We start from the raw sequence: 25362 nt of genomic DNA on the forward strand, positions 1-25362 counted from the left end.
TCCTTCATACATTGCTTCATTTGAGCCTCACAACAGCACCGTGGTCTAATTGTTTCCCAAAAGTCACTTGGCTAATAAGAAGAGGAAGGGTACAAATTCTAATCCTCTAACCGTAGGTCCAGGGTTTTTCCAAATAGTACATTTTTCTGTCTTCCATACGTATGTCAAGTTCAAATGCCATACAAGTCATGATTTGGTCACAAGAGTCTACTCTTTATCACCACTAGAGGAAGTATAATGACTGAGATGCTGACTTTTATCCAGAGAGATTTTTGGCGCACATAAAATCATACAAAACTATCAAGTATCTGCAAAGATTGAATCTGGGACTGTGTCTTCTCAGATGCTTTGCCAATGGATGATAGGTTACATACACATACAACCAGACATTTATGATTACCTGTACATATCTCCAAAGTTTTCAAAGGAAACATTGCTCTTCATGAAAAGAAGGCTATGATTCCTACTTTTTACTCATTCTGAACTAAAATTATGTGTTCAGGACTCAGATGCTAATTTTGATTATTTAGACTGAACAAGCTACGTACTCATTTCTTAGGATAGAAGAAGGAATTTGCCCCCAAATCCTTGGAATCTCTAAAACATATTGTAACCCAAATTCCCATTCAGAGCCAATTCTGCAAACCCTGGCAGCTAGAAAATTGGAAACAAGTGGAAAGTTTTAACAGACTGCAACTTCACCTGTTGTTTCAAATATATCTTAAAAATTTCTTTAAGTGGCAATGGGTACATGAATGAACATGCTCAAAAATTAAAATAGAAGGCCTTTAATTAAAGACTTTAATTAAAAGGTATTAGTACTTAAAACTACACTAAGACTTTTTGGGACTCTGTTTAAATCAACTTATTTGGAGAAACTAGCTTTAACAAAAATATCCAAATCTACCATAACAATCTCTGGATTACTATTCCTTCATGTTAAAACTTAAAAATGGGGCCATCCATATATTCATGAAAAGAGTATGGTACTGGATTTTTGGCTTATCAAAAATAATGAGCTTAAACATTCCAGGGCCCAGAAGTCATAAGATTATGCTATCCCACTGAGCCAGACTTGGAAGTCTCAGTTGATAATATGCAACCACCCAGAGTCAAAGAAAAGAAGACAGAGAGATAGGGAGTACCTAGGATTATACTAGAAAACGACAGAAGAAAAAAGGGCATATATATTTAACCAAGTATCTTGCCTAAGAGAGAAATGTACCTACAAGCTTCAATTCTTACTTTCATTTTTCTTGCTTTCGGATTGTTCAAAGGCCACATTCCATACTAGACCCAAAAGGCTATAAAACTACATATCCTTTGATCCAGCAATACCACTGTTAGCTCTATTATTTCAAAGACATAAAAAAGGAAAAGGATGTATTTGTACAAAAAATATTTATAGTATATTTTTGTGGTGGTTAAGAATTGGAAATTGAAGGGATACCCATCAATCAGAGAATGGCTAAACAAACTGTGGTATATGATTGTGATGGAATATTATTATGCTACAAGAAATGATAAGCAGGATGATTTCAGAAAAACCTGGAAAGACTTACATGAACTGATGTAAAATGAAGTGAACAGAACGAGGAGAACACTGTACACAGTAATAGCAATATTTTATGATGAACTGTGAATGACTTATCCTCAACAATTTCAGATTCATGATGAAATGTTATTCACTTCCAGAGAAAAAAACTGATATTATTTCCATATAAACTGAAACATGCTATTTTTCACTTTCATTTGTTATCTTTGCTTTGAGCCTTCTTTTACAAAATGATTAATATTGGAATGTTTTATATGATTATAGATGTATAACCTATATATGATTATTTACTGTCTCAGGGAAGAGGGAGGATAGGGAGGGATAAAGAGATGGAATTTGAAACTCAAAACTTAAAGAAATGGTTTTTTTAAATGTTTTAACATGTAATTGTAGAAAAATAAAATCTATTAAGATTTTAAAAATCACAATCCATGCTTCAAAAGTTTTTCTTTGTCAATTAGCTATGTTGATCCTTTAGCTCTTTTGTAGGCTTAATCAATGAATCTCCCTTCTCTGTGCCTTTGCATTAGCTGCCCCTCATGCATGTCAAAAATGCTCTCTCTTCCCTACTTGGCCTATTGTTTTCCCTGGTTTTCTTCAAATCTCAGCTCATACCCTACCTTCTTCATGAGATTCCACCAGTCACGAGTGCCTTCTCTTCTGAGAATAGTTACCATTTATATATGTATATATTTATAAACACATATGCATACTTTACTTATACATATATTCATATCAGATATATATGTATATAATCAATCAAGAAGAATTTATTTAGTAGGAAGATTAAATTTTATCATATGTATTCTGTACAATATTCTAGGTCAGAGTATAGGATTATGAAGCATTACTGTTCAGTCATTTTCAATCATGTCTGATTCTTTGTGATACCTTTTGGGATTTTCTTGGTAAAGATATTGGAGTGGTTTGCCATTTCCTTCTACAGCTCATTTCACAGATGAGGAAACTGAGACAAATAGGGTTAAGTGACTTCCCCAGGCTCACATAGGTATAAAGTATCTGGGATCAGATTTGAACTCATGAAGATGAGTCTTCCTAACTTCAGGTCCAGTACTCTCTCCACTATACCAGCTAGCTGCCCCTTTATGAAGCATAAGGTCCAAGTTCTTTGGGATCAGTAAGATGACAGTTAAGATAGCCACATAGTCCCATATACCATTCTGAGATCTGCTCTGATTCAGAAAGCCTCAGTTGTGATCTAGAGAGACATCATCAATTCTGTAATCAGTCATAAATGACATTCATACAGTGAATATAAGTTTGCCAATTGTTTTACATATGCTATCTCATTGGAATTTCACAATATGTATAAAGAGATCGGAATCATCCATCCATCTGTCTTGCTTCCTGACTTACTTGCTATTTATGATTGGAGTACTATTAAATAAAGTTATCTCCTTTGATTTGTCTATCATTATATCTTAGATCATTTTAACATATGCACGGAAGATATCCTTCAGGCAGAGAGCCATTGAAATTACACGTTGCTTTTCTAAATCAGATATTTTTATTAGTACCATAGAATAAGCAGAGTGGAATCTTACATTTCCTGTACCATTCCATCAGTTCTGTGACTGTAAAGATGTGGTCTTTATCTACTTGCCAAGCAAAGAAACATGGAAGTCAAGGGCAATAGTGATTTAGGAAATAGATGAGTTTATATAAAATTACACAAATAAGGATGGTTAAGATTGTGGTCAGCATTGCTTTGAAAAACACCAGAAAGAAGTAAAGGAGAAAGCAAGTTTACACAAAGCTTTAAGAGACTCAAATAAAGCATATCAACCCAAGAAGATTTAAGGATGAGACTGGAAGGAGGAGAACAACTAGACTGAGCTTATTGTAACAAACTATTCTCCCTGCTAATGACATTTGAGTTCACATATTTAGATTCTAATATGAGCTTCTCAAGGAAAAAAAAAGATGGAGAGAGAAGTTGGATTAGAGCAATTTTACATAGAGGAGGAAAGTCAAAGGCAATACAGCTTTAAGGACATTGAAGGATCAATACTCATTACATCCAAAACTGTGGAGGAAGCTAAATATTCAAAAAAAGTAACATATCATCACACCCCCTCCCGCCAAGGTTGACTGAGAAAACACAGATAAAGGTCAACCCATTTTCTTACTTTCCCAGTACTAAAAAATCTTTAGGATACTGTTGATGAGAGTATGAGAAGGAAATAGACAAGAATAGTAATAGCCTAAACAAATGATAACATTGTAATTGCATAGCTGACTGAAAGGAGGAGAAATAAAAATTCTCATGTGACTTATTGTCTGTTGAGTATTAAAAAATAAAAACTTTGGTTCAGTAAAACAAAACGCTGCCTTAAAGACTGTGCCAACAATGTGTCTCCCAAACATGTTAAAAGCATACAAGATTCCTTGCACATCACAGAAAAAATGACAGTATAAGACAACCCAGTGATTGTAAATACCTTGTAAAATTGTGAAAATACAAGGATGTAAAGTAGGGAAATGCAAGACCGTCAAAAATGTTGGCCACCGTGGAAGGGGATTCTTCCATTGTGCAGCAAGCACAGAGCCCAAAGAGGGGGTCTTTAGAGATGGTGAGGTCTTTCACATATTCCTGTGAGCAAATGACATCAAACCAATTACATTAATTCTAGGGACACTGTATAGTCTCCTAAAGAAAAGCCAATGTCATTACAGAGTTCGACCTAACCGTCCATGCAGGATAAAGCAGTTAAATACATAACCCATAGAACTGCTCCATCATCACATATATTTTGCACAGATCTACAGAAGAATAATTAACTTGGTCTACAATTGAATAAGAGAACACTCTGGCTTGTATTTGGGAAACTGTGAAGTGCTTCTCTAAAAAATTAAATAGATTTTTATTAATATTTTTTGGTTTTCATATCACCTGCATTTTCCCTGTGTCTTTCCACTTCCACCTGATCCTTCTATAGATGCATTCCTTATAACAAAGAATATCATTTTTACAGAGAAAGAGAAAAATCAACCAAACCAACACATTGAAAAGAAATCTGGCATTCTATATAATGTCATACAAAGATGGACCCCAATCTCTGCAAAGGAGCAGGAAGAGAAATCTTTCATCTCTTCTTTGGGTCCATGCGTGTTCTTCAGCATTTCATAACATGTAGTTTAAACTACTTTGTGGTTGTTTATCTTTCCATTTATGTTATTGTATTCATTGTCTGATCTTGCTTTACTGACGGTGCTTCCTTCACTTTGCATCAGTTCTTGTAAGTCTTTCTATACTTTCTTTGTATTTATTACGTGCATTATTTCTTATAGCACAGAAATATTCCATTGCATTCACATACCACAGTTTATTTAGTCATTTCCCAATCACTGAGCATCTACTTTACTTTCCATTCTTTACTAAAAGTTCTGGGCAGTATTTATAATGACCTCCAAACTTCTCCCTTAAACAAAAGCCAATTTCTTTAGCACCTGTATTTTTCTAGTAAAAGGCAACATGGGTTAGTGGGTAAAGAACTGACCTTGAAGTCAAGAAGATTTCCATCAAATACTAGTCATGTGAACCTGGACATATCATTTAGACTCTCAGTGCTCTAGGGATCTGTCTATGACTGTAGGATTGCAGGAGAAAAAAAGTGTATTGTTAGAAGATGTTTGTTCATCCAGGAGTCTTGTATATAAATAAAAGTTCAAAACTAGTGTCTCCCCATATCTCTACTCTTCCAGTGCCAGACTTTAGCTGCAAAGTAAGGAATGACACAGTGTCTGAGAATTAAACTTGTGACCTCAAAACACAATGAAAAAGCTTAATGTTCACAAGTAGACTGCAGCATATCGTCTATTAGCAAAAAGTAGCACTGAAGAATCAGTGTACAAGCTATTACCCTAGAAATGTGTGATTAAAAAGAGGAGGTAGACCAGTCATGTAAGAGAGAAAAAGGGATAACTAATGGTTGCTCCATGAAGTCCATTGGTACTATGCAAAGTCAAGAGATGTAGAAGAAAGTTTTATCAAGATGTTGGGTAGAGAAATTATGGGAGGATATAGCCAAGACTCTACCAAGACAAGCATGTGTAAATATTGCTGGATGTAATATCATCAGCATCTCTGATTAGAAGGTGGAAGGCTTAGAATAAGTTCCTAGTCTTTACATAAGTTGTTCTGTGAGAGGCTGAGGAGAAAACAAGTCATTCTACACAAAATTTATACAAGCTGCTAATCTATTGTCTAATAAATTAAAAGTTTGGGATTCTTCCCTTTCAAAGTTGGAGGATTATAAACATTCATAAATAAGAGCTTAACTCTAAAATAGGAAGTGGGCTCAGAGTAGTGATTAGACCAAGCTTGGCCCAAACAAAGAGATGAGAACACATCTCCTTCTCTTGTGGGTGAGAAAAATGGGGGGAGGGGTGTGGAGGGAGGGAAAGATTCATGTGTGGAACATTTTAATAAATAATGTCAGTCACTTGCTTAGTTTTGTTGGGCTGAGGATTTTCTTCTCTTTTTTGTAAGGGATGACTCTCCAGGAGGAGAGAAAGGAGGGGTATACTGGCAAATGTAAGTGATGTAAAAAACATAAGATAACACAAAAAATATTTTAAAAGTTACTTTTAACAATATAATTATTCTTCCTCATAAAACATTATTCAGCTGGGTGGTCTAGTGGATGGCATACTATACTTGTTAGCAAGACCTTCATTCAAATTTGATTTAATTATTTTCCAGCTATGTTGACCCTGGGCAGGTCACAACCACTCTCAGAGTCAGACTCTGTATTTGTAAAATTAGTGCTTCTGGGTTATCATAAATATCAGTGAAATAATATATGTTAAGCACTTTGCAAACCTGGAAGCTCTATAGAAATGCTAATTAATTGACTTTGGATTCTTTAAGACTAAGACAGAAGTGTGTAAGTTCTGAAGGGACCTACAAAATTGGAAGGTCTGTAGATATGGATCCAATGACAACCTATATATTTGTTAACTTAAAACCAGACTGGCTAAGCCTGGAGACATTCCTCACCAGGTTTGCCAGAGGGTGATGAATTTATTGGCCACAATCACTCCCAGAGACCATCTACTAAGGTACAGAGGGATGGGATCTGACTTCATGGTTGAAATGCCCCCACTGATAATGACATCCCTGATCCTTGAAGTACTGGAATGGAAAACATATTCCTTTCACACATTAATGACCAAATAATTTAATGATTTTAATTTAATGTGTTGACTTTGATTAGGTAGCTAGATAGTACAGTGTTTAGAGCACTGAACCTGGAGTCAAGAAGACCCAAGTTCAAATCCAGCCTCAGACAGTTCTTAGGTGTGTGATCCTAGGTGTGTCACTAAACTTCTGCTTGCCTCACTTTCCTCATCTATGAAATACAGGTAATAATAGCACCTACCAGCCAGAGTTGTTGTTATGATCAAAAGATGTAATAATTTTATATCATTTAGCACGGTACCTGGAACATAGTAGGCATTATATAAATGTTAGTATTATTATTACAATTATTAACTTACAACCATTTATCAAATACAAATTCAAGTAGAATTTCTATCTGGAATGTGTTATTTTGATGAAGACTTATCAAGATCTTATCAATTTACGTAACTTACAATGTATAAATTCCTTCCATTGATATAGAATGATGAGCACACTGTAAATTTCTATTTTAGGAGGGTTGTGGGGCAATGAGTTAAATGACCTGTCCAAGATCACGAAGTCAATATATGTCAAAAGCCTATAAACTTGGACAGTTAGATGGTGCAGTGGATAGAGCACCAGTGCAGGAATCAGGAGGACCTGAGTTCAAATCTCACCTCAGACACTTGACACTCACTAGCTGTGTGACCTTGGGCAAGTCACTTAACCCCAACTGCCTCATTCTGGGTCATCTCCAGTCATCCTGATGAATATCTGGTCACTGGATTCAGATGGCCCTGGAGGAGAAGTGAGGCTGATGACCTGTACAGCCCTCCTTCACTCAAAACAAAGTCAAGTGCAAGTCATGTCATCATTTCTCTGATGGCACGGTCTTCTTTGGCAACAAAGGATGAACACATAATAAGCTTACTTCTTCCTTACTCCAAGGTTGTTCCTACTGCTACTTTTACTATCACCAGTATATTAGACATCTTATTATCAGCATGATAGAATCAATCTTTCATGTAAAACCTGTAAGTGATCCTCAATCCTTCTATCATGAATGAGGAAGGAAGAGGCAGAAAAATGCCTAATTCACTGGCAAACCTGATGAACTGTGTTGGTATATTTGTATTGTGCCTTTGGCATATTTGTATGCATTTTCTTGTTGTCTTTCCCTATTAGATGGTGAGTTCTTTGAGAGCAGGGACTATCTTTTATGTTTTTTTGTATTGTCACAGATTAGCACAGTGCCTGAGCACATAGTAGGTACTTAATAATTACTAACTGACAAAACTCAAGTAGTTTGACTGTCTGTAAAAAAAAGACAATCAGACTTTTCGAAAGTTATCCTAAAGACCTTTGTGGTGATAACATTTCTGCCTTTTAAAGATTTGGGGTGATATATCTGTTTGTAACATGGGACAAAGGGGGAAGATATTACAAATATTAAGTTTTCTCAGAAATTAATTAACATGGGGGCAGAGCCAAGATGGTGGAGTAGAAAGACACAAATACTCTAGCTCTTCCTCCACAGCCCATAAAATACCTCTCAACAAATTCTAGAGGAGCGGAAGCCACAGAACAACAGAATGAAAGAGATTTCTAGCCCAAAGAAACCTGCAAGGGCTACAGGAAAGGTCTATCACACGAGACCTAGAGCAGAGCACAGCCTAGCCTTGGCTGTGCAGCACTGGGAGGAACAGGACCAGAACAGACCTCAGGGGTGGAATCCCCAGCAGCAGTGGTGATTCTCAGATCCCTCAACCCATAAATGCCAAGCACAACTTCGAAGGTCAGTGAGAGGGCTTTTTCACCTCAGTGACAAGAGAGCAGGGTCCTCCCCTAGCTCCGGGCCCAGGCAGCAGTGGTGGCAGCAAGAGCAGTAGCAGGGTGGCAGGAGTAAGAGAGGTGAAGGAAAAATTGGGACGAGAAATGAGAGTGATGCAAGAAAAGCATGAAAAGTGAGTCAACAGCTTGCTAGAGGAGACCCAAAAAAATACTGAAGAAAATAACAGCTTTAAAAATAGGCTAAGTCAATTGGCAAAAAAGGTCCAAAAAGCCAATGAGGAGAAGAGTGGTTTAAAGAACAGAATTAGGAAAAGGAGGTTCAAAAGCTCGCTAAAGAAAGTAGTTCTTTGAAAATTAGAATGGAACAGATGGAAGCTAATAACTTTATGAGAAACCAAGAAATTACAAAACAAAACCAAAAGAATGAAAAAATGGAAGATAATGTGAAATATCTCATTGGAAAAAACAACTGACCTGGAAAATAGATCCAGGAGAGACAATTTAAAAATTATGGGACTACCTGAAAGCCATGATCAAAAAAAGATCCTAGACATCATCTTTCATGAAATTATCAAGGTAAACTGCCCTGATATTCTAGAACCAGAGGGCAAAATAAATATTGCAAGAATTCTCCAGTCATCTATTGAAAGAGACTCAAAAAGACAAACTCCTTGGAATATTGTAGCCAAATTTCAGAGTTCCCAGGTCAAGGAGAAAATATTGCAAGCAGCTAGAAAGAAACAATTTGAGTATTGTGGAAATACAATCAGGATAACATAAGACCTGGCATTAAGGGATAGAAGGGCTTGAAATATGATATCCCAGAAGTCAAAGGAACTGGGATTAAAACCAAGAATCACCTACCTAGCAAAACTGAGTATAATACTTCAGGGGGAAAAAATTGTCATTCAGTGATATAGAGGACTTTAAAGCATTCTTGATGAAAAGACCAGAACTGAAGAGAAAACTTGACTTTCAAACACAAGAATAAAGAGAAGTATGAAAAGGTAAACAGGAAAGAGAAATCATAAAGGACTTTCTAAAGTTGAACTGTTTATATTCCTACATGTAAAGATAATATTTGTAACTCTTGAGACTTTTCTCAGTATTTGGGTAGTTGGAGGGATTACACACACACACACACACACACACACACAGAGAGAGAGAGAGACAGACAGACAGACAGACAGAAAGCACAGGTTGAGTTGAATAAGAAGGGATGATATCTAAAAAAATAAAATTAAGGAGTGAGAGAGGAATATATTGGGAGGAGAAAGGGAGAAATGGAATGGGGCAAATTATCACTCATAAAAGAGGCAAGAAAAATCTTTTTCAATGGAGGAGGAAAGAGAGGAGGTGAGAGGGAAAAGGTGAAGCTTACTCTCTCTACATTTGGCTTCAGGAGGGAATAACATGCATAATCAATTTGGTATGAAAATCTATCTTACACTACAGGAAAGTAGGGGAGAAGGGGACAAGTGGGGTGATGAGGATGATAGAAGGGAGAGAAAATGGAACAAGGGAGTAATTAGAAATAAACACTTTTGAGGAGGGACAAGGTCAAGTAAAAGAATAGAATAAATGAGGGACAGGAGAGGATGCAGGGAAATATAGTTAGTCTTTCACAACATGACTATTATGGAAGTCTTTTGCAAAACTACACATATATAGCCCATATTGAATTGCATGCCTTCTCAATGGGGATGGGTGGGGAGGGAGGGAGGGAGAGAAGCTGGAATTCAATGTATTAGAAATGAATGTTGAGAATTGTTTTTGCATACAACTGGGAAATAAGAAATACACACAATGGGGTATAGAAATCTCTCTTGCCCTACAAGAAAAGAGAGAAGATGGGGATGAGGGAAAGGTGGGGTGTGATAGAAGGCAGGGCATATTGAGCAGAGGGGAAATCAGAATGTAAGGTATTATGGGGTTGTGGGAGAGGAGAGATAGGGAGAAAATTTGGAACTCAAAATTTTGTGGAAATGAATGTGGAAAACTAAAAATAAATAAATAAACATTAAAAAGATAAATGGTTGACATTTCCATAGTGCTTTAAAGTTTGTAAAGCATTTTACAAAAAAAAAATAATAATAATAATTAACACAAGAATTGACCTGAATGATTTGGCATTGTGGTCCTTTCTTGTCAAACCAGCAGAAATCACACTATTGCCTTTGAATCCATGTGTTTGCAATTTTCTTTTTTGTTGTCGAAACATTTCAGTTGTGTCTGATTCTACATGAACCCATTTGGAGTTTTCGTGGCAAAGATATTAGAGTGGTTTGCCATTTCCTTCTTCAGTTTGGTTTACAGATGAGGAACTGAAGCAAACAGGGTGAATTGACTTGCCTGGTGTCATAGAGCTAGTGTCTGAAGCTGGCTTTGAACTCAGGTCTTCCTAACTCCAGGGTCGGCACTCAATCCACTGAATCACCCAGCTACCCTATTTACAGCTTTCATACCATTCCCTAATGGGGCCTAACTGAAACAATGTTATATCCAATTGCTATTGGTGTTTATCCCAAGATTATTAATTTTTTTTAATCTCTAACAGGAAAGATTTTGGAAAATTAGAAGGACAGAAACATTACATTCTTATATATATATATATATATGTATATTACTCTCACCAAGGGTTACTAGTTATTTAGAAACAATCTCACCAAGTCAACTCTGCAAGACATTTCTGAGCCATATGATATCAATTATACATGGGCTCTCTGGCTACAAACAACTGCCATGACCTCATCCATGTCCAAAGCTGAATGTTGTCTCTTCCTTTGAAGTGAGCAGTGCAAAATATGTTGTACATTCCAGGAGATAACATGACCATTCTTTGCTATCTATCATGGTAAATGATTTTCAGACAGATTTGTTGGGGTATTCTCAAAACCCTGGGACTTTGATATGTCTATTTGTCATCAAAAATGGCTTTCTGGATGCAACATACTGCAACTAGCCATTCATCTAAAATAAATTTATTAAATACTTACTATACACAGAGCATCATACTAGCCCTTGGGGAAGATCCAGGGTTGAGATCATCCATGAAGACTTCTCAGGCCCCAGACACTCTCTTATCAAAAAGGACCAACCTTTTTTGCCATCTTGTTTGTCCCAAGTGTAGCTCTTTAAAGTAATTTATCTTTATACTGTGGGAAGCCAACGATAGGAGATGGATAGTGTCTCCTTCCTTGTATGCTAAAGATGTGAGATTTGTTTTAAAAAACAAATCATGTTTCAAAAATTTGTCTCTTCCAGATTGCTGAATAGTTAAAAGCCAAAGAATCTAGGGCTTTTGTCATTTCTTTTGAAAAGCTCTTCTAGAGAAATGAGCCTTCAATTAGCCACAATCATTTTTGGAAACAATATTCAGTGTTCAATGGAAATGGCTGGTAATAGAATACAGAATGTTTCTTGTATCCAGACCACCAGTTCAGATTTGGCCCATGAACAGAGGGGACTGAGTCATTATCTGATAATTTTCTTTCTGCCAAAGTATAGAAGGGGGATAGATAGAGTGCTCACTATCCAGGACTAGGTCAGTCAAACACCAATGGGCATGTTCCCAATGGCAACCAGAGTATCAAGGGAAAAGAATGAGCTTATATAAAATATATTGTACCTTGTACCTCCGGTGATGATCTAGTCCAGAGCTTCTTAAACTCTTTCCACGTGTACCCCCCTTTAGCACTTCTTAAACTGTGGGTGGCAACCCCATGGGGTCGCCACCCACAGTTTAAGAAGTACTAGAGCTGATCCAGAATGTTGAACCACATTTCTTCTTTACAGGCAGCATTCCACTTCCTATCTCCATGCCTTTGCTCTGGCTGTCTGCCATGAGTAAAATGCTTTCTCTTCTCCACTTTATAGCATCCTTCTCTTCTTTAAAGATGCAACTTAAGCACTACCTTTTAGATGGTCTTCCTGAATCACCCCAGCTATCAGTGTCCTCTATCTCTAAATCATAATTCAGAACCTTGTTTTTTTAAATATATTTTGTGTCTATTTTGTATAGTAATAATAATAAGAATAAAATAATATCACATATTGTTTTAAGGTTTACAAAGCAAATGCTTCATTTTACAAATACTACATCATTTTATTCTCATAACAACCCTGGAGTATAGGTGTTATTATTATCTCCCTTTTCCAGATGAAGAAACCAAGGAAGACAGGCTTTAGATAACTTTCCCAGGGTCATACAGCTTGTATAAGACACTGGATTTGAACTCAGGTCTTCTTCGTCCCAGGTACAGCTCTCTATCTACTATGCCACCTATGTATATGTTATCTGCCTCCAAAAGAATGTAAGCTCATTGAAAGTAGTTATTACTGCCCGTTGCGGGTTTTGGTTTTGTATTGGAGGGAGGGTTCTTTATTTTTTTCTTTTTTTAGTTTTCAACATTTGCTTCCATAAGTTTTTGAGTTTTCAAATTTCTTCTCTTCCCTCTTCCCTTCTTCAAGAAAGCATACAATCTCAGAAAGGCTCACATACATGTTTATATTAAACACATTTCCACATTAATCAAGATGTAAAGAAGAAATAGAACCAATGAGAGGAACCACCAGAAAGAAGACACAGAGCAAAACAACAAAAAAAGAGAGTAAATGATATTCTTTGGTCTACGTTCAGACTCCATAGTTCTTTCTGTGGATGTGGACAGCATTTTCCATCATGAGTCTTTTGGAATTGTCTTAGATCCTTGCATTGCTGAGAAGAGCAAAGTCTATAAAAGTTGGTCATTGCACAATGTTGCTGTTACTCTGTACAATGTCCTCCTGGTTCTGCTCATCTCACTCAGTATTGGTTAATATGTCTTTCCAGATTTTTCTAAAGTCCACCTGATCATCATTTCTTATAGCACATAGTATTCCATTACCTTCATCTACCACAATTTGTTCAGCCATTCCCCAATGGATGGGCATCCCCTCTACTGTATTTTCTATACCTTTGTCCCAGTGCTTAGTATAATAGCAAGCACGTGATTGTTGTTGGTCCTTCATTTTCAGGGAGAACCAATGACATTAAGAACAATGTCTTGACTCATGGGTAAATTAGATTTAAGTGGGGCAGAGTGGCACAAAGTCATCAGCCTCACTCTCTCTTCCAGAGTTGTTGAAGTTCAGTAGCAAAGACAAGGTGATCCAGGATGAAGTAAATGACCTTGGTGTCTTCAATGTCTGACCAAGCTCTAGGTACTCCACAGCACCTGCTTCAACCACTTTCAAGGCCTTTGGAACAAATTGTCCTCATATGCCTATTATTCTGGGATAAGCCTTCACATGCTTGGGGTAGACACCTCCCCAACTCACCAATGGTTGACCTGAACTTGGTGTAGCCCATCTACAGAGAGCATTTATCATGGTGTGGTTACTACAACTTCTTGGAGTCATAGATGAATTGAGTGCCAGGTAGACACCAAAGATGGATAAGCAACCCTGAAAAGACCTCAGCAGCCCTTACCCAGTGCTGCTGGTCCTCCTTGAGTATTCCCTGCCCTAATGATCCAATGATTGATCTTCAAGCACATATAAGAAACTTAGGGGTCATCAGTGAACACATCCTGGCACCCTTCTTCTGCCAACCAATAGGCTGACACCAGAAATGTCAGTGAAAATAGTGATCATTTCCTTTCTCTGGTTTAGGAATTTAAAAAAAAAAGTCCCTGTATTGTCATATTTGTCAAGGTATGAGGAAAAGCGATACTCTGTGGTTTTGTCAGCAGGACTGTATTAAATTCGCCAACTAAACACTCTCCAAGAGGTGAAGCCAAGTACAAAGTTCAAGAAAGAGAATGAGAAATTCTACATGAGTGGAATATTTGATGCAAGATAGCAGCCTACGTTTTCAGTGCCTGTGTAATCCATGGTATTATGATGATTCCTTAATATTAATAGCAAAACAACAAATGGTTATAATAAAAGAGCCAAGATTGATTTAACTGTACCTGATTATATTCAATCAAAATGTACAGAAGCTAATGCATAATACTTATTGTCCATTGTTGGAATGGATTTTAGAGGTCATCTAGTCCTGTCCCATCTTTTGGAACATTAGAAGGATATTTGTCCTTCTTTAGTCCTGCAGTGCCTTTCCTATTCCCCACAAACTTTCACATCACAGATGGTAGCTCTATAGTCAAATCCACTAATTCCTTGAACTTCCAAGGATGTCATTGAGCTGAGCCAAGTGAGCTGAATTCAAGAGCTATTAAGTAGTCTCTTAATATTTCTTTACTTATTAGATATTTTTGTCCTGTTTTCTTTTTTTTATTTCAAAGATCATTCTACTTGGCAGAGAAAACTGAAGCAAAATGAGAATTGAACCTCTCTCTTCCTACTCTCTATTGTCAGTTATTCTCTTATCCAAGCTGAGCAGCAGTCCCAAGTATCCTCTGTGCCCAACAGGGCTTTTTAAAAAAAGCCCCTTGATGTTTTCCTTTGCTTTCCTTGCCAACTTTGGCTCATTCTGAGCTAAGCACTCCTGGAACTATATTCCAGGCTTGTTTTGGCATTTACCTTCAATCATTCCTTCCCTTGCTCACATCTTCTGCAAAAATTCTAAGTTGGTTGATGAATTGTCTACACAGCCACATTGATCTCTCTGACAATGGCAGCTTTTTTCTCCTCCTCATTATTTCTTTTCCACTTACAAAGTTATAATTAGTGGGTAAAGTGGGTCTTTTTGTTCTCATTTACTGCTTTTCTCTTTTTGTGCAATCATATACCAAATTTGATGGCCTCATTTGGGTGTAATGGATGAAGGACTCTTCCCACTGATTGCATGCAATTGGTTCCTGCTTATCTGGTAGGCAGCTTTGGGAGGTCAGATGGTTGCTTTAAGTAGTATCACTTAAATATTAAAGAACAGGCTATCTCTCAGGTATCAAAAGGAGAAATTTTGGATGTTAGATCATGCAATAAAATGCGGATAGTGTTCTGTCATTGTACTATGAAATGCTATATTCTTAAAATTGTTTGAGGGCTGCCAGTCAACATATCAGGTAAACAAATGGAAACAGTATGATGTAAAAACAGGACTGGACTGGAAGTTAAAAGACTTGGATTCTAATCCTGTTTCTGTGACCAATGTATCGGGCGATCTAGGGTAGGTAATTTTAATTCTATGGGATTAAGTTTCTTCTTCTGATAAAAATGAGAATTTATGACCTGAGAGACTCTAAAAGCCCTTCCTGCTCTCAAATTCTATGCTTCTACATATGATAGAAAATACTTCTCTAAAATCAAAAGGTCATTGGAATGAAAATGCAAGAATTCTGTGTGCCTATGTAATTCCCTTATGTATATATTCATTTTATTTATGCCAAGTGCTATTTAAAGAGCTCTGAGCCTGAATTCAAGACTTGAGTTCAGATCTGGTCTTGAAGACTTTCTAACTGAGTAATCCTGGACAAACCTACTAATTTTTGTCTACCTTAGTTTTTTTTCATCTGTAAAATGGAAGTGATAATAGGACCTACCTTGCAAGGTTATTATAAGGATCAAGTCAGGTAACTGTAGCAGCAAGTACCCTGACACACCTGACACCTGTTAGCACAGGTTCTTAGATCTGCTTTTCTAAAAGTAAAGCAATTATTGAGGGGTCTACAATCTTCTTTAATCATATATACCAATAGAGAAAATACAAGCAGGGAAATATAGACCAACAGACAGGGCTTCTCACTCTCTGACCATAAGCAATACATACACTAGAGATCAATAGAGAGATCCAACTGTCTGACCATTACATACATATATAGTTCCCAAAAAGAGAAGCACCAACATCTGGATTGTCAAATCTGGGGGGCTCCTTAACAGCTATCCAGAGTCTCATTTGCCGCAAGAACCTTCTTCCAAAGAGTAAGCCCAAAGCAAAATCTCACCTCGGAATATACATACACTTTTCAGAGCCAGAGGCATCACAACCCTCTTGACTCAGTGCTCCATTAGAAATTATTAAAAAGTGTGGGCCTTCCTATAAAACAAGCCTCCCTTAATCAGGCTTCCTTACTGGACTCCCCTTGAGGCCTATTAATGGGTGAAGAAGATCTTTAACTCTCATTGCCAATGATTGTTTACATTACAGCAAGTATTTGGAAACTTTAAAGTGCTATATGTTTTGTTTTTATTGCTGTACAAGCATTTACTAAAAACACTTGCCCAAGGTAAGGTACTGTGATGGACTATTAGGGATACAAAATTGATAAATTTTGATAAATTAATAAAGACCCTTCCCTGAACAAGCATACAATTTAGTAGGAAGGCTATGACAAATACAGGAGTACATGTGATAAATGCATAAAGTTATTGGTCAAAGGAGAGAACTAGACAAAGAAAAGTTTGAGAAAGGTCACTTTTAGGAGGAGTCAGGTAAGATTTTACAGTAGAGGTAGTTCCTTATGTGTGTGAGTGTATGTGGTTTGTCCTTCATTCTCGAAAAGGACCATGACATCAGGAAGATGGTGACATGACTTGCAAGTGAACTGGATTTAAGTGACGGAGGGTTGTGCAAGGTCACCAGCTTCACTTTCTCTTCCAGAGTCATCTTGGTCAAGTGACGAGATGAAGATCAGGATGATTGGCCTAGCATGCAGAGGGATACCTTGGCCTTTTTAAGTTAAGCTCTTTCCCAGGCCTCACTTTGAGTATTGCCTTAGCTGGACCTTGAAGGAAGATGGTTTCAGCAATTAAATATTTGGGGAAAATGTTTCCATATCTGCCTTAAAGCACAAAGAAGAGAGTAGTGTGCAGTATGAGGATGGGGGATAGGGAATGATAGTTTTTTTTTCTAGATGGTACATTAAAACAAGCTCTGAAATGACAGCGATGAATGAAGGGAGTGGTCATTAATGTGGCCCTGATCAAGGTACTCACAATAGTGATAGAATTTAAAACAAACATTTTAACAGTATTCACGATCATAGACTGAAGATGGAATCTAAAGCATCCCATCTCTCAATTTCTCTTTCTCTGTTGATACCACCATCTTGCCAGTCACATAGACTTCAAACTTCATTCATTTTTCTCTATTCCCCCACTTTTGACTCCTTTCCTACAACAATTGTCAGGTCCCATTATCTACCTTACATTTGTCCCTTCTCCTCATATGAAGATACCACCCTAGTTCAGGCCTTCATCACCTCCCACCTTGCCTATTATATAATAAATGATCTTCCCGCTTCTCATTTCTCTAATCCATCCTTCAGACAGATCCCAAAATAACTTCCTAAGGTACGGTTCTAATCAAATTTCTTTCCCGGTCAAAAAATAATTCAATGGCTCCCTATCAGTATATTAAATAAAATACAAACTATCTTACATTATTTAAGGCCCTTGATCATCTGGCTCCTTTTCCTCCCACAGGGGAGGGAACATTTGGGGAACAGAATCCAAAGCTCTGTATCTTGGATCATATTTCCTTTTTCTTGAAAAAATTCTAGTGAGAAAAGCTCATTTACTATATAAGGCACACTTTCCTATTGCGTAAGAAATGACATATTTCAGTTGACTTATGGCATTTTTGTCGTTTCTGTGCTAAAATTGCAACATTAGCATAATACGTTTATAAAGTATGCTAGAAAGATAAATGAGGTGGGTTCACAAGTTCAAGTATCATATAATTATTAATGCTCCCCCAAAAGTTCAAGGCAAAGAAAGAGCCCAACAGTTGAAAAAGGTCAAATGTACTTTAAAATGTGAGACTCCAGGTCAAGTGAATCTTTGCTAATCAACAAATTAAAAGCACTTTGCACTCTCTGATGGGGGCGGGGCTGCTTTGTTCCTAATTGTAGTAAACAGCTGTTGATAACGTTACAACTCCCAAGTTATTAATATAAATACTACACATAACCAACACCAAGGCACTAGGAACTTGAGTCACTGAGTGAGGAAAGTGGTTTGGAGGAAATTGGTGATACTTTCAGTGCACTGTGATAACCAGCTCATACCAGTTTGTAGCTGTGGTATCATTGTGGTAGTCAATTTAATAAATGGCTATTAGCTAGAATTATATATGTGTAGTGGAATGTCCTCTGAATGCCCACTCTCCATTTTGATTTTTAATTAACAATATCTTTAATTTATTGTCTTCAATCCATCCATAGAAATCTTTACCTCAGAGGGAAAAGAAATAAATGAATGATTGCCATTCCATTCAGGGTTTTAGTAAAAATTGATCTCTTCCCTTCCTTTCTTTTTCCTTCCTTTTTCTTCTTTTCTGTTCTCTTCCTTTTCTCCTTTTCTTCCTTTCCTCTTTTTCTCTTCTTTATCTCCTCTCTCTCCTTTCTTCCTCCCCTCCTCTCTATCTCTTTCTCCTCTGTGTGTCCTTTGCATCTTCCTGTGTGTCTCTCTGTGTCTCTGTCTCTATTTCTCTCCTTCCTCCTCTCTCCTGGCAATCTTCAACCCACTCTTATGACTTCATACTTAGGTTCAATGCACCTGTAAGTAAACTTTAGTCTGAGATAACTAAACAAAATTTTAAGCATCCTTAGAAATTTCAATAACATGCAAAGAAATAATAAAGGCAACACTGTACCATGGAAAGAACACTAGGTCTTCAGTTAGAAGACCTGGGTTCAAATCGCAGCTCTAACAATTATTATCAACCTGTATGACCAATTTTTATGTCTTAGATTCTTAATTTGTAAAATGGGAAGTTTGAACTAGATGATTTTTAAGGTTCCTCTCAGCTCTAAATCTAATAATACAGTAATTCTTTGTTGCCCATATTATAGAAAACATGCCAAAATGCTTACCAAGTAATTATGTAGTCATTTGATTTTTAAACATACAGAATTTCTTTGAATTTGGGCAAATAAGGTTTTATTCTCACTCCCAAACTATTCTGAATGTCAAATAGGATAACAGATTCATAGATCTAAATTTAGAAGTGACCATGGAAGTCATCTAGTCCAATACCCTCATTTTATAGACTAGGAAACTGAGTTACAGGGTAGTTAAATGAGTTTTCCAAGGTGACAAGGTAGCATTAGAGGCAGAATATGTCTAGGCCCTCTGACTTCAGAGTCTTTCTTTCCATGCCTCTTGGCCTGAAGTACTTACTGAGCTAGCCCAACAGATGAGAAGTAGCATAGTATAGAAAGCTGGGAACATTAAATCATGTGATCTCAAAGACTTATGTCCTCCTAGTCCTAAGTCATAATTATTTGTGTGAATGAAATTGGACAGTTCATAGGTTGATAATGAGATATATACCTAGAAGATACCTTAGAAGTCAAATTGCTTTCTGGGGCTTCAGTTTTCTCATCTGTAGTAGAAGTGATACTTAACCAGCCTACCTAACAGGTTTGATGTGAGAATCAAAAGGAAAGAAAAATATGGAAGCAGTTTGAAAAGGATAAATGTCTATTCAGTATGACATAATGATAATCACGTTATTATCATCAGTACCTACTTTCTTCTCAGAGATTTGATTCAAAAGTCCCCTCCTTGGTGAAAACAGTAAGTGAAATATCTGATGGATTCTTGGGCAACATCAGTTACAAGGAGCTAATACTATGAAAAATTTACAGCCAGAGATGTTGCCATATTGGCCAATGCAACAGCCCAGAAAAGAGAAGTGTTTCAGAGTGAGAGATCTTATAAAGAAGGTGAGGAGAGATGGAGAAAAATGTTGACAAGGAAAGAAGAAAAAGGAAGGAAGACAAAAACTGGTTGAAGCATCAAATTAAATACAAAGTAATAACATATGAGACAGCAAATACTCCAGAGAGGAGATAGATTAAATAGTCAGAGAAAGAAATGAGCCAAAGGAAAAGCATCAGCAAAGAAAAATTTACGAGAATGGTGGAGACAAGAAAAATTGTCTGAAGGAAAACATGAGCCAAAAGATATAAAACTATCAATACTTTTCTCCAACATCTATTAGAATAATACATAAAAAGTGAGCTTAAACATAAAAAAATATCAATCTAAGGGAAACTAAGACAAACATAGAGGGGGAAAAAGCTTCTAGATAAGGGAAAAATAAAAGGAAAGCCTAAGGAAAGGAAAATTAAAATGAACACGACAACTTTTGCCATTCATATTACATGGACAAGGCTAAAATATTTACCTAAATGACAGCAAAGGAAAAATACATATTTTATCTAGAGATTTTACTTGAAATTGTTCCAATGGTATTCAGTGACTGAAAAATACATTGAGTGCGCACCTGACAGTTAAATACTTGTCCATTATCGTAGCCCAGTTGGCGGTATATATGTAACAATCTGTTTTTGTACTTGAAGTTTGCTGCTGAAAAAGAGAAAGAAAGAGAGACAGAGGGAGAGAGAGAAAGGTCTCTTGGATCTTAAAGGCACTGTGAGATATTTTATGGCCTATTGGACATTTAAATCATTCACTTTTCTTTTAGTTATTTGGCGTATATCATCATAAGAAAGCCTACTGTAGGTATTATATTGTCACAAAGGAATTTTTGACATAATGTTATAAAATAACTGAAAGTTTATCAAAGTCCATAATGATTCCAAAGTTTGGTTACTGGGGAACCAAAGTAGAAAACAAGCAAGAGTTTTTGGTCTATTTGTCTGTTGTAACTAGTAACTCTTATACACTGACCTGAACCAAACTGTCAACCAAGCCAAGTAAGGTGTTCTGAAAACTGACATATTTCACTTACATTATTATTGATCACAGTCAAATGTTAATAAATCAGGCAGAGCATTCAATTGTACTCAACTCCACAAGTACTTATTAAGTTCCTACTATGTGCTTGGCATTATGTGAGAAATTGGAGATACAAAGACAAAATGAAAAATAGCCCCTGCTCCAAATGACTAATAGCAAGAGAAAGTAAGAGAAATGCACATCAAATGAACTCTGAAGGGGGCAGAGCCGAGATGCTGGATTAAAAGCAGGGACTTCTAGAGCTCTCCCCCTAAAACCAACCAAATACCTGTAAAAAAGGAACTCTCAGTAACTTCTGGAGCTGCAGAACCCACAGAATGACAGAGTGAAGCAAACCTCTAGCCCAAAACAGCCTGGAAGGTTGATGGAAAGTGTCTATCGTGCCAGGAGAGCTCAGTCCATCGTGGGGCCACACCAGCACACACTAGACCTGAGGAGAACTGGGGGTAACTGAATCTTTGGCATTCATGGCAGTTTCCAGAGTTCATGACCCCAAAACACCAAGAACAAATTGGAAGGTCTGTGGAAAAAACCTGTGGGACCTGCGTGAGAGAGTGGAGTGATCCAGCCCCAGTCCCAGGTTGGCCAAGGGGTTGGAAGAGCCCATGGTAGCTGCAGCAGCAGGGGCAGCACCTGCTGCTGTTTCTGGAGCTCTAAGTCCATGGATTGGGAAGGAATTGAACAGCTGACAGTACACCCCCACCCCACCCCACTGGAAGCAGAGAACTACCTTGAAAAAGAGCAAAAAAGTCAAGTAAATGACTGGGGAAAAGAGCAAAAACCAGAGAAAGAATAAGACTATAGAATCTTACTTTGGTGACAAAAAAGATAAAAATATACAAACAGAAGAAGACAACAAAGTCAAAGTTTCTATATCCAAAGATTCCAAGAAAAATATGAATAGGTCTCAGGCCATGGAAGAGCTCAAAAAGGATTTTGAATATCAAGTAACAGCAGTAGAACAAAAATTGGGAAGAGAATGGAGAGTGATGCAAGAAAATCATGAAAAAAAACAAATCAACTACTTACTAAAGGGGACCCAAAAATGCTGAAGAAAATAGCACTTTAAAAAAACAGACTAACCCAAATGGCAAAGGAGGTCCAAAAAGCCAATGAGGAGAAGAAAGCCTTAAAAAGCAGAACTGGCCATATGGAAAAGGTGGCCCAAAAGCTCACTGAAGAAAATAATTCCTTAAAGATTATAATGGAGCAGATGGAAGCTAATGACTTTATGAAAAATCAAGAAATTATAAAGCAAAACCAAAGGAATGGAAAAATAGCAGACAATGTGAAATATCTCATTGGAAAGACAACTGACCTGGAAAATAGATCCAGGAAAGACAATTTAATAATTATTGGACTACCTGAAAGCCATGATCAATAAAAGAGCCCAGATATTATCTTTCAAGAAATTATCAAGGAAAACTGTCCTAATATTCTAGAACCAGAGGGTAAAATAGATATTGAAAGAATCCCCCAAATGTCTCCTGAAAAAAGATGGCCAAAGGAAAATTCCTAGGAATATTGTAGTCAAATTCCAGAGCTCCCAGGTCAAGGAGAAAATATTGTAAGCATCCAGAAAGAAATAATTTGAGTATCGTGGAAACACAATCAGGATGACATAAGATCTAGCAGCTTCTAAATTAAGGGTTCACAGGGCTTGGAGTATGATATTCCAGAGGTCAAAGGAGCTAGCATTAAAACTGAGAGTCATCTACCCAGCAAAACTGAGCATAATACTTCAGGGGAAAAATTGGTAATTCAATGAAATAGAAGGCTTTCAAGCATTTTTGATGAAAAGACCAGAGTAAATTAGAAAATTTGACTTTCAAACACAAGAATCAAGAGAAACATGAAAAGGCAAACAGGAAAGAGAAATCATAAGGAACTTACTAAAGTTGAACTGTTTGCATTCTTACATGGAAAGATAATATTTGTAACTCTTGAGACTTTTGTCAGTATTAGGGGTAGTTGGGTAGTCTATATATAGACAGAGGGCACAGGGTCAGTTGAATATGAAGGGATGATATCTAAAAGAATAAAATTCAGGGATTAGAGAAGAATATATTAGAAGGAGGAGGAAAGGAAAAATAAAATGGGGTAAATTATCTCTCACATGAAAGAGACAAGAAAAAGCTTTTTCAATGAAGGGGAAGGGAGGGAGATGAGAGGGAAAGAGTGAACCTTATCCTCATCAGATTTGGCTACAGGAAAGTAGGGGGGAAGGGGATAAGTTGGGAGTGGGGGGATGATAGAAGGAAGGACAAATGGGAGGAGGGGGTAATTAGAAGTAAATATTTTTGAGAAGGGACAGGGTCAAAAGACAGAAAAGAATAAATAGGGGACAGGTTAGGATGGAGGGAAATATAGTTAGTCTTTCATAATATGACAGTTATGGAAGTGTGTAACCTATAGCAAACTGCTGACTTCTCAATGAGGGTGGGTGAGGAGTGAGGAAGAGAGAATAGTTGGAACTCAAAGTTTTAAAAACAAATGTTAAAAATTGTTTTTACATGCAATGGGGTATAGAAATCTATCTTGCCCTACAAGAAAATAGAGGGGAAGGGGATAAGAGAAGGTAGGGAGAACGGGTAATCAGAATGCATGCTGTTTTGGGGTGGGTAGAGGGGAGAGATGGGGGGAAATTTTGGAACTCAAAATCTTGTGGAAGTGAATGTTGAAAACTAAAAATCAATCAAATAATTAATTTTAAAAAAAGAACTCTGAGGTTTCAGGTCACATCCAGAAAATTGGTAAAGAGGACAAAAGATTAGACTAATCAATGTTGGAGCAATTATGGGAGGATAGCCACATTAGTGCATTGTTGGTGGAGCTGGAAATTAATACAACTATTCTGGAAGGCAATTTGAAATTATGTAAATATGGCATCTAAAATCTTCATATCTTTTAACTCAGAGTTTCCACTACTATGCACGTAAAGCATATCACTGAGAAAGTACCCATATATACCTAAATGTTTCTACCAAAACTTTTGGTGGAAGCAAAGAACCAGAAAAAAATTGTTCATAGACTGGGTAATGACGAAACAAATTATGGTACATGAATGCAGTGGAATTTTATTGTGTTGTCATAAATGAGGAATGTGATGAATACAGAGAAACATGAAAAGACATGATCTGATACAAACTGAAGTAGAGAACAATAAAGAGTATAAACTACTACAAAACACCAAATGGAAAGAACAAGTACAAAACACTCAAAATGAATGACACAGAATTACAAAGAAAAAGGATCTCCACAAATAAGAGATATAAGAATATACTTCCACTCATTTTTTTCCAATGTATTGTTCAGTTTTTCAGGGGAGGGGAGCATTTCATTCCTATTTTCTTTTTTAAATGTTATTAGTTATATAAATGACTCTCCAGGAGGGAAGGAAAGGAAGGAAAAGGGAAGGAAAGGGGAAAATGTAGGGGATATAAATATAAAAATATCATATCAATAAAATGTATTTTAAAAATAAAAATATAAAAATGTCATGTTAATGAATTTTAAATCCTTTTGTAGAGAAATGAAAGAAGGAAGGAAGGTAGGAAGGAAGGAAGGAAGGAAGGAAGGAAGGAAGGAAGGAAGGAAGGAAGGAAGGAAGGAAGGAAGGAAGGAAGGAAAGAAGGAAGGAAGGAAGGAAGGAAGGAAGGAAGGAAGGAAGGAAGGAAGGAAGGAAGGAAGGAAGGAAGGAAAAGAAAAAGGAAAGAAAGAAAATAAGGAAAGGGAAAGGAAAGGATAGGGGAAGGGGAAGGAAAGAGAAGGGAAGGGAATGGAATGGAATGGAATGGAATGGAATGGAATGGAATGGAATGGAATGGGATGGGATGGGATGGGATGGGATGGAAAGAAAAGATAAATAGTCCCTGATATTAAGACACACAATTGAAGGATATGACTTGAACATATAAGAGAAATTTAAAAGTATATGGCAAAAGCACAGTGCAGTTTCAAGAAGAATAGTATTGCCAACCAGGGATTTCAGAGAAACTTAAAGTAGGAGGTGGCACTTAACCTGTATTTTAAAGAAAGACAAAGGGTCTAGGAGGCTGAGAAACTGAAATCCAAACATTTCACCAATTCCCCAGTTCTGAGGACAGTTTCAAAGAGGCAAATCATGCTTCAGCCAAGAAAGAGAGAAATTAGAGTGAAGTTGAGTTCACTTGAAACATGAAATAGGCTTTACCTGTGCTCAGGTGAGTAAAGTAAA

Source organism: Notamacropus eugenii, chromosome 6 (assembly GCF_028372415.1).
Source record: "Notamacropus eugenii isolate mMacEug1 chromosome 6, mMacEug1.pri_v2, whole genome shotgun sequence".
Classification (NCBI taxonomy): domain Eukaryota; kingdom Metazoa; phylum Chordata; class Mammalia; order Diprotodontia; family Macropodidae; genus Notamacropus; species Notamacropus eugenii.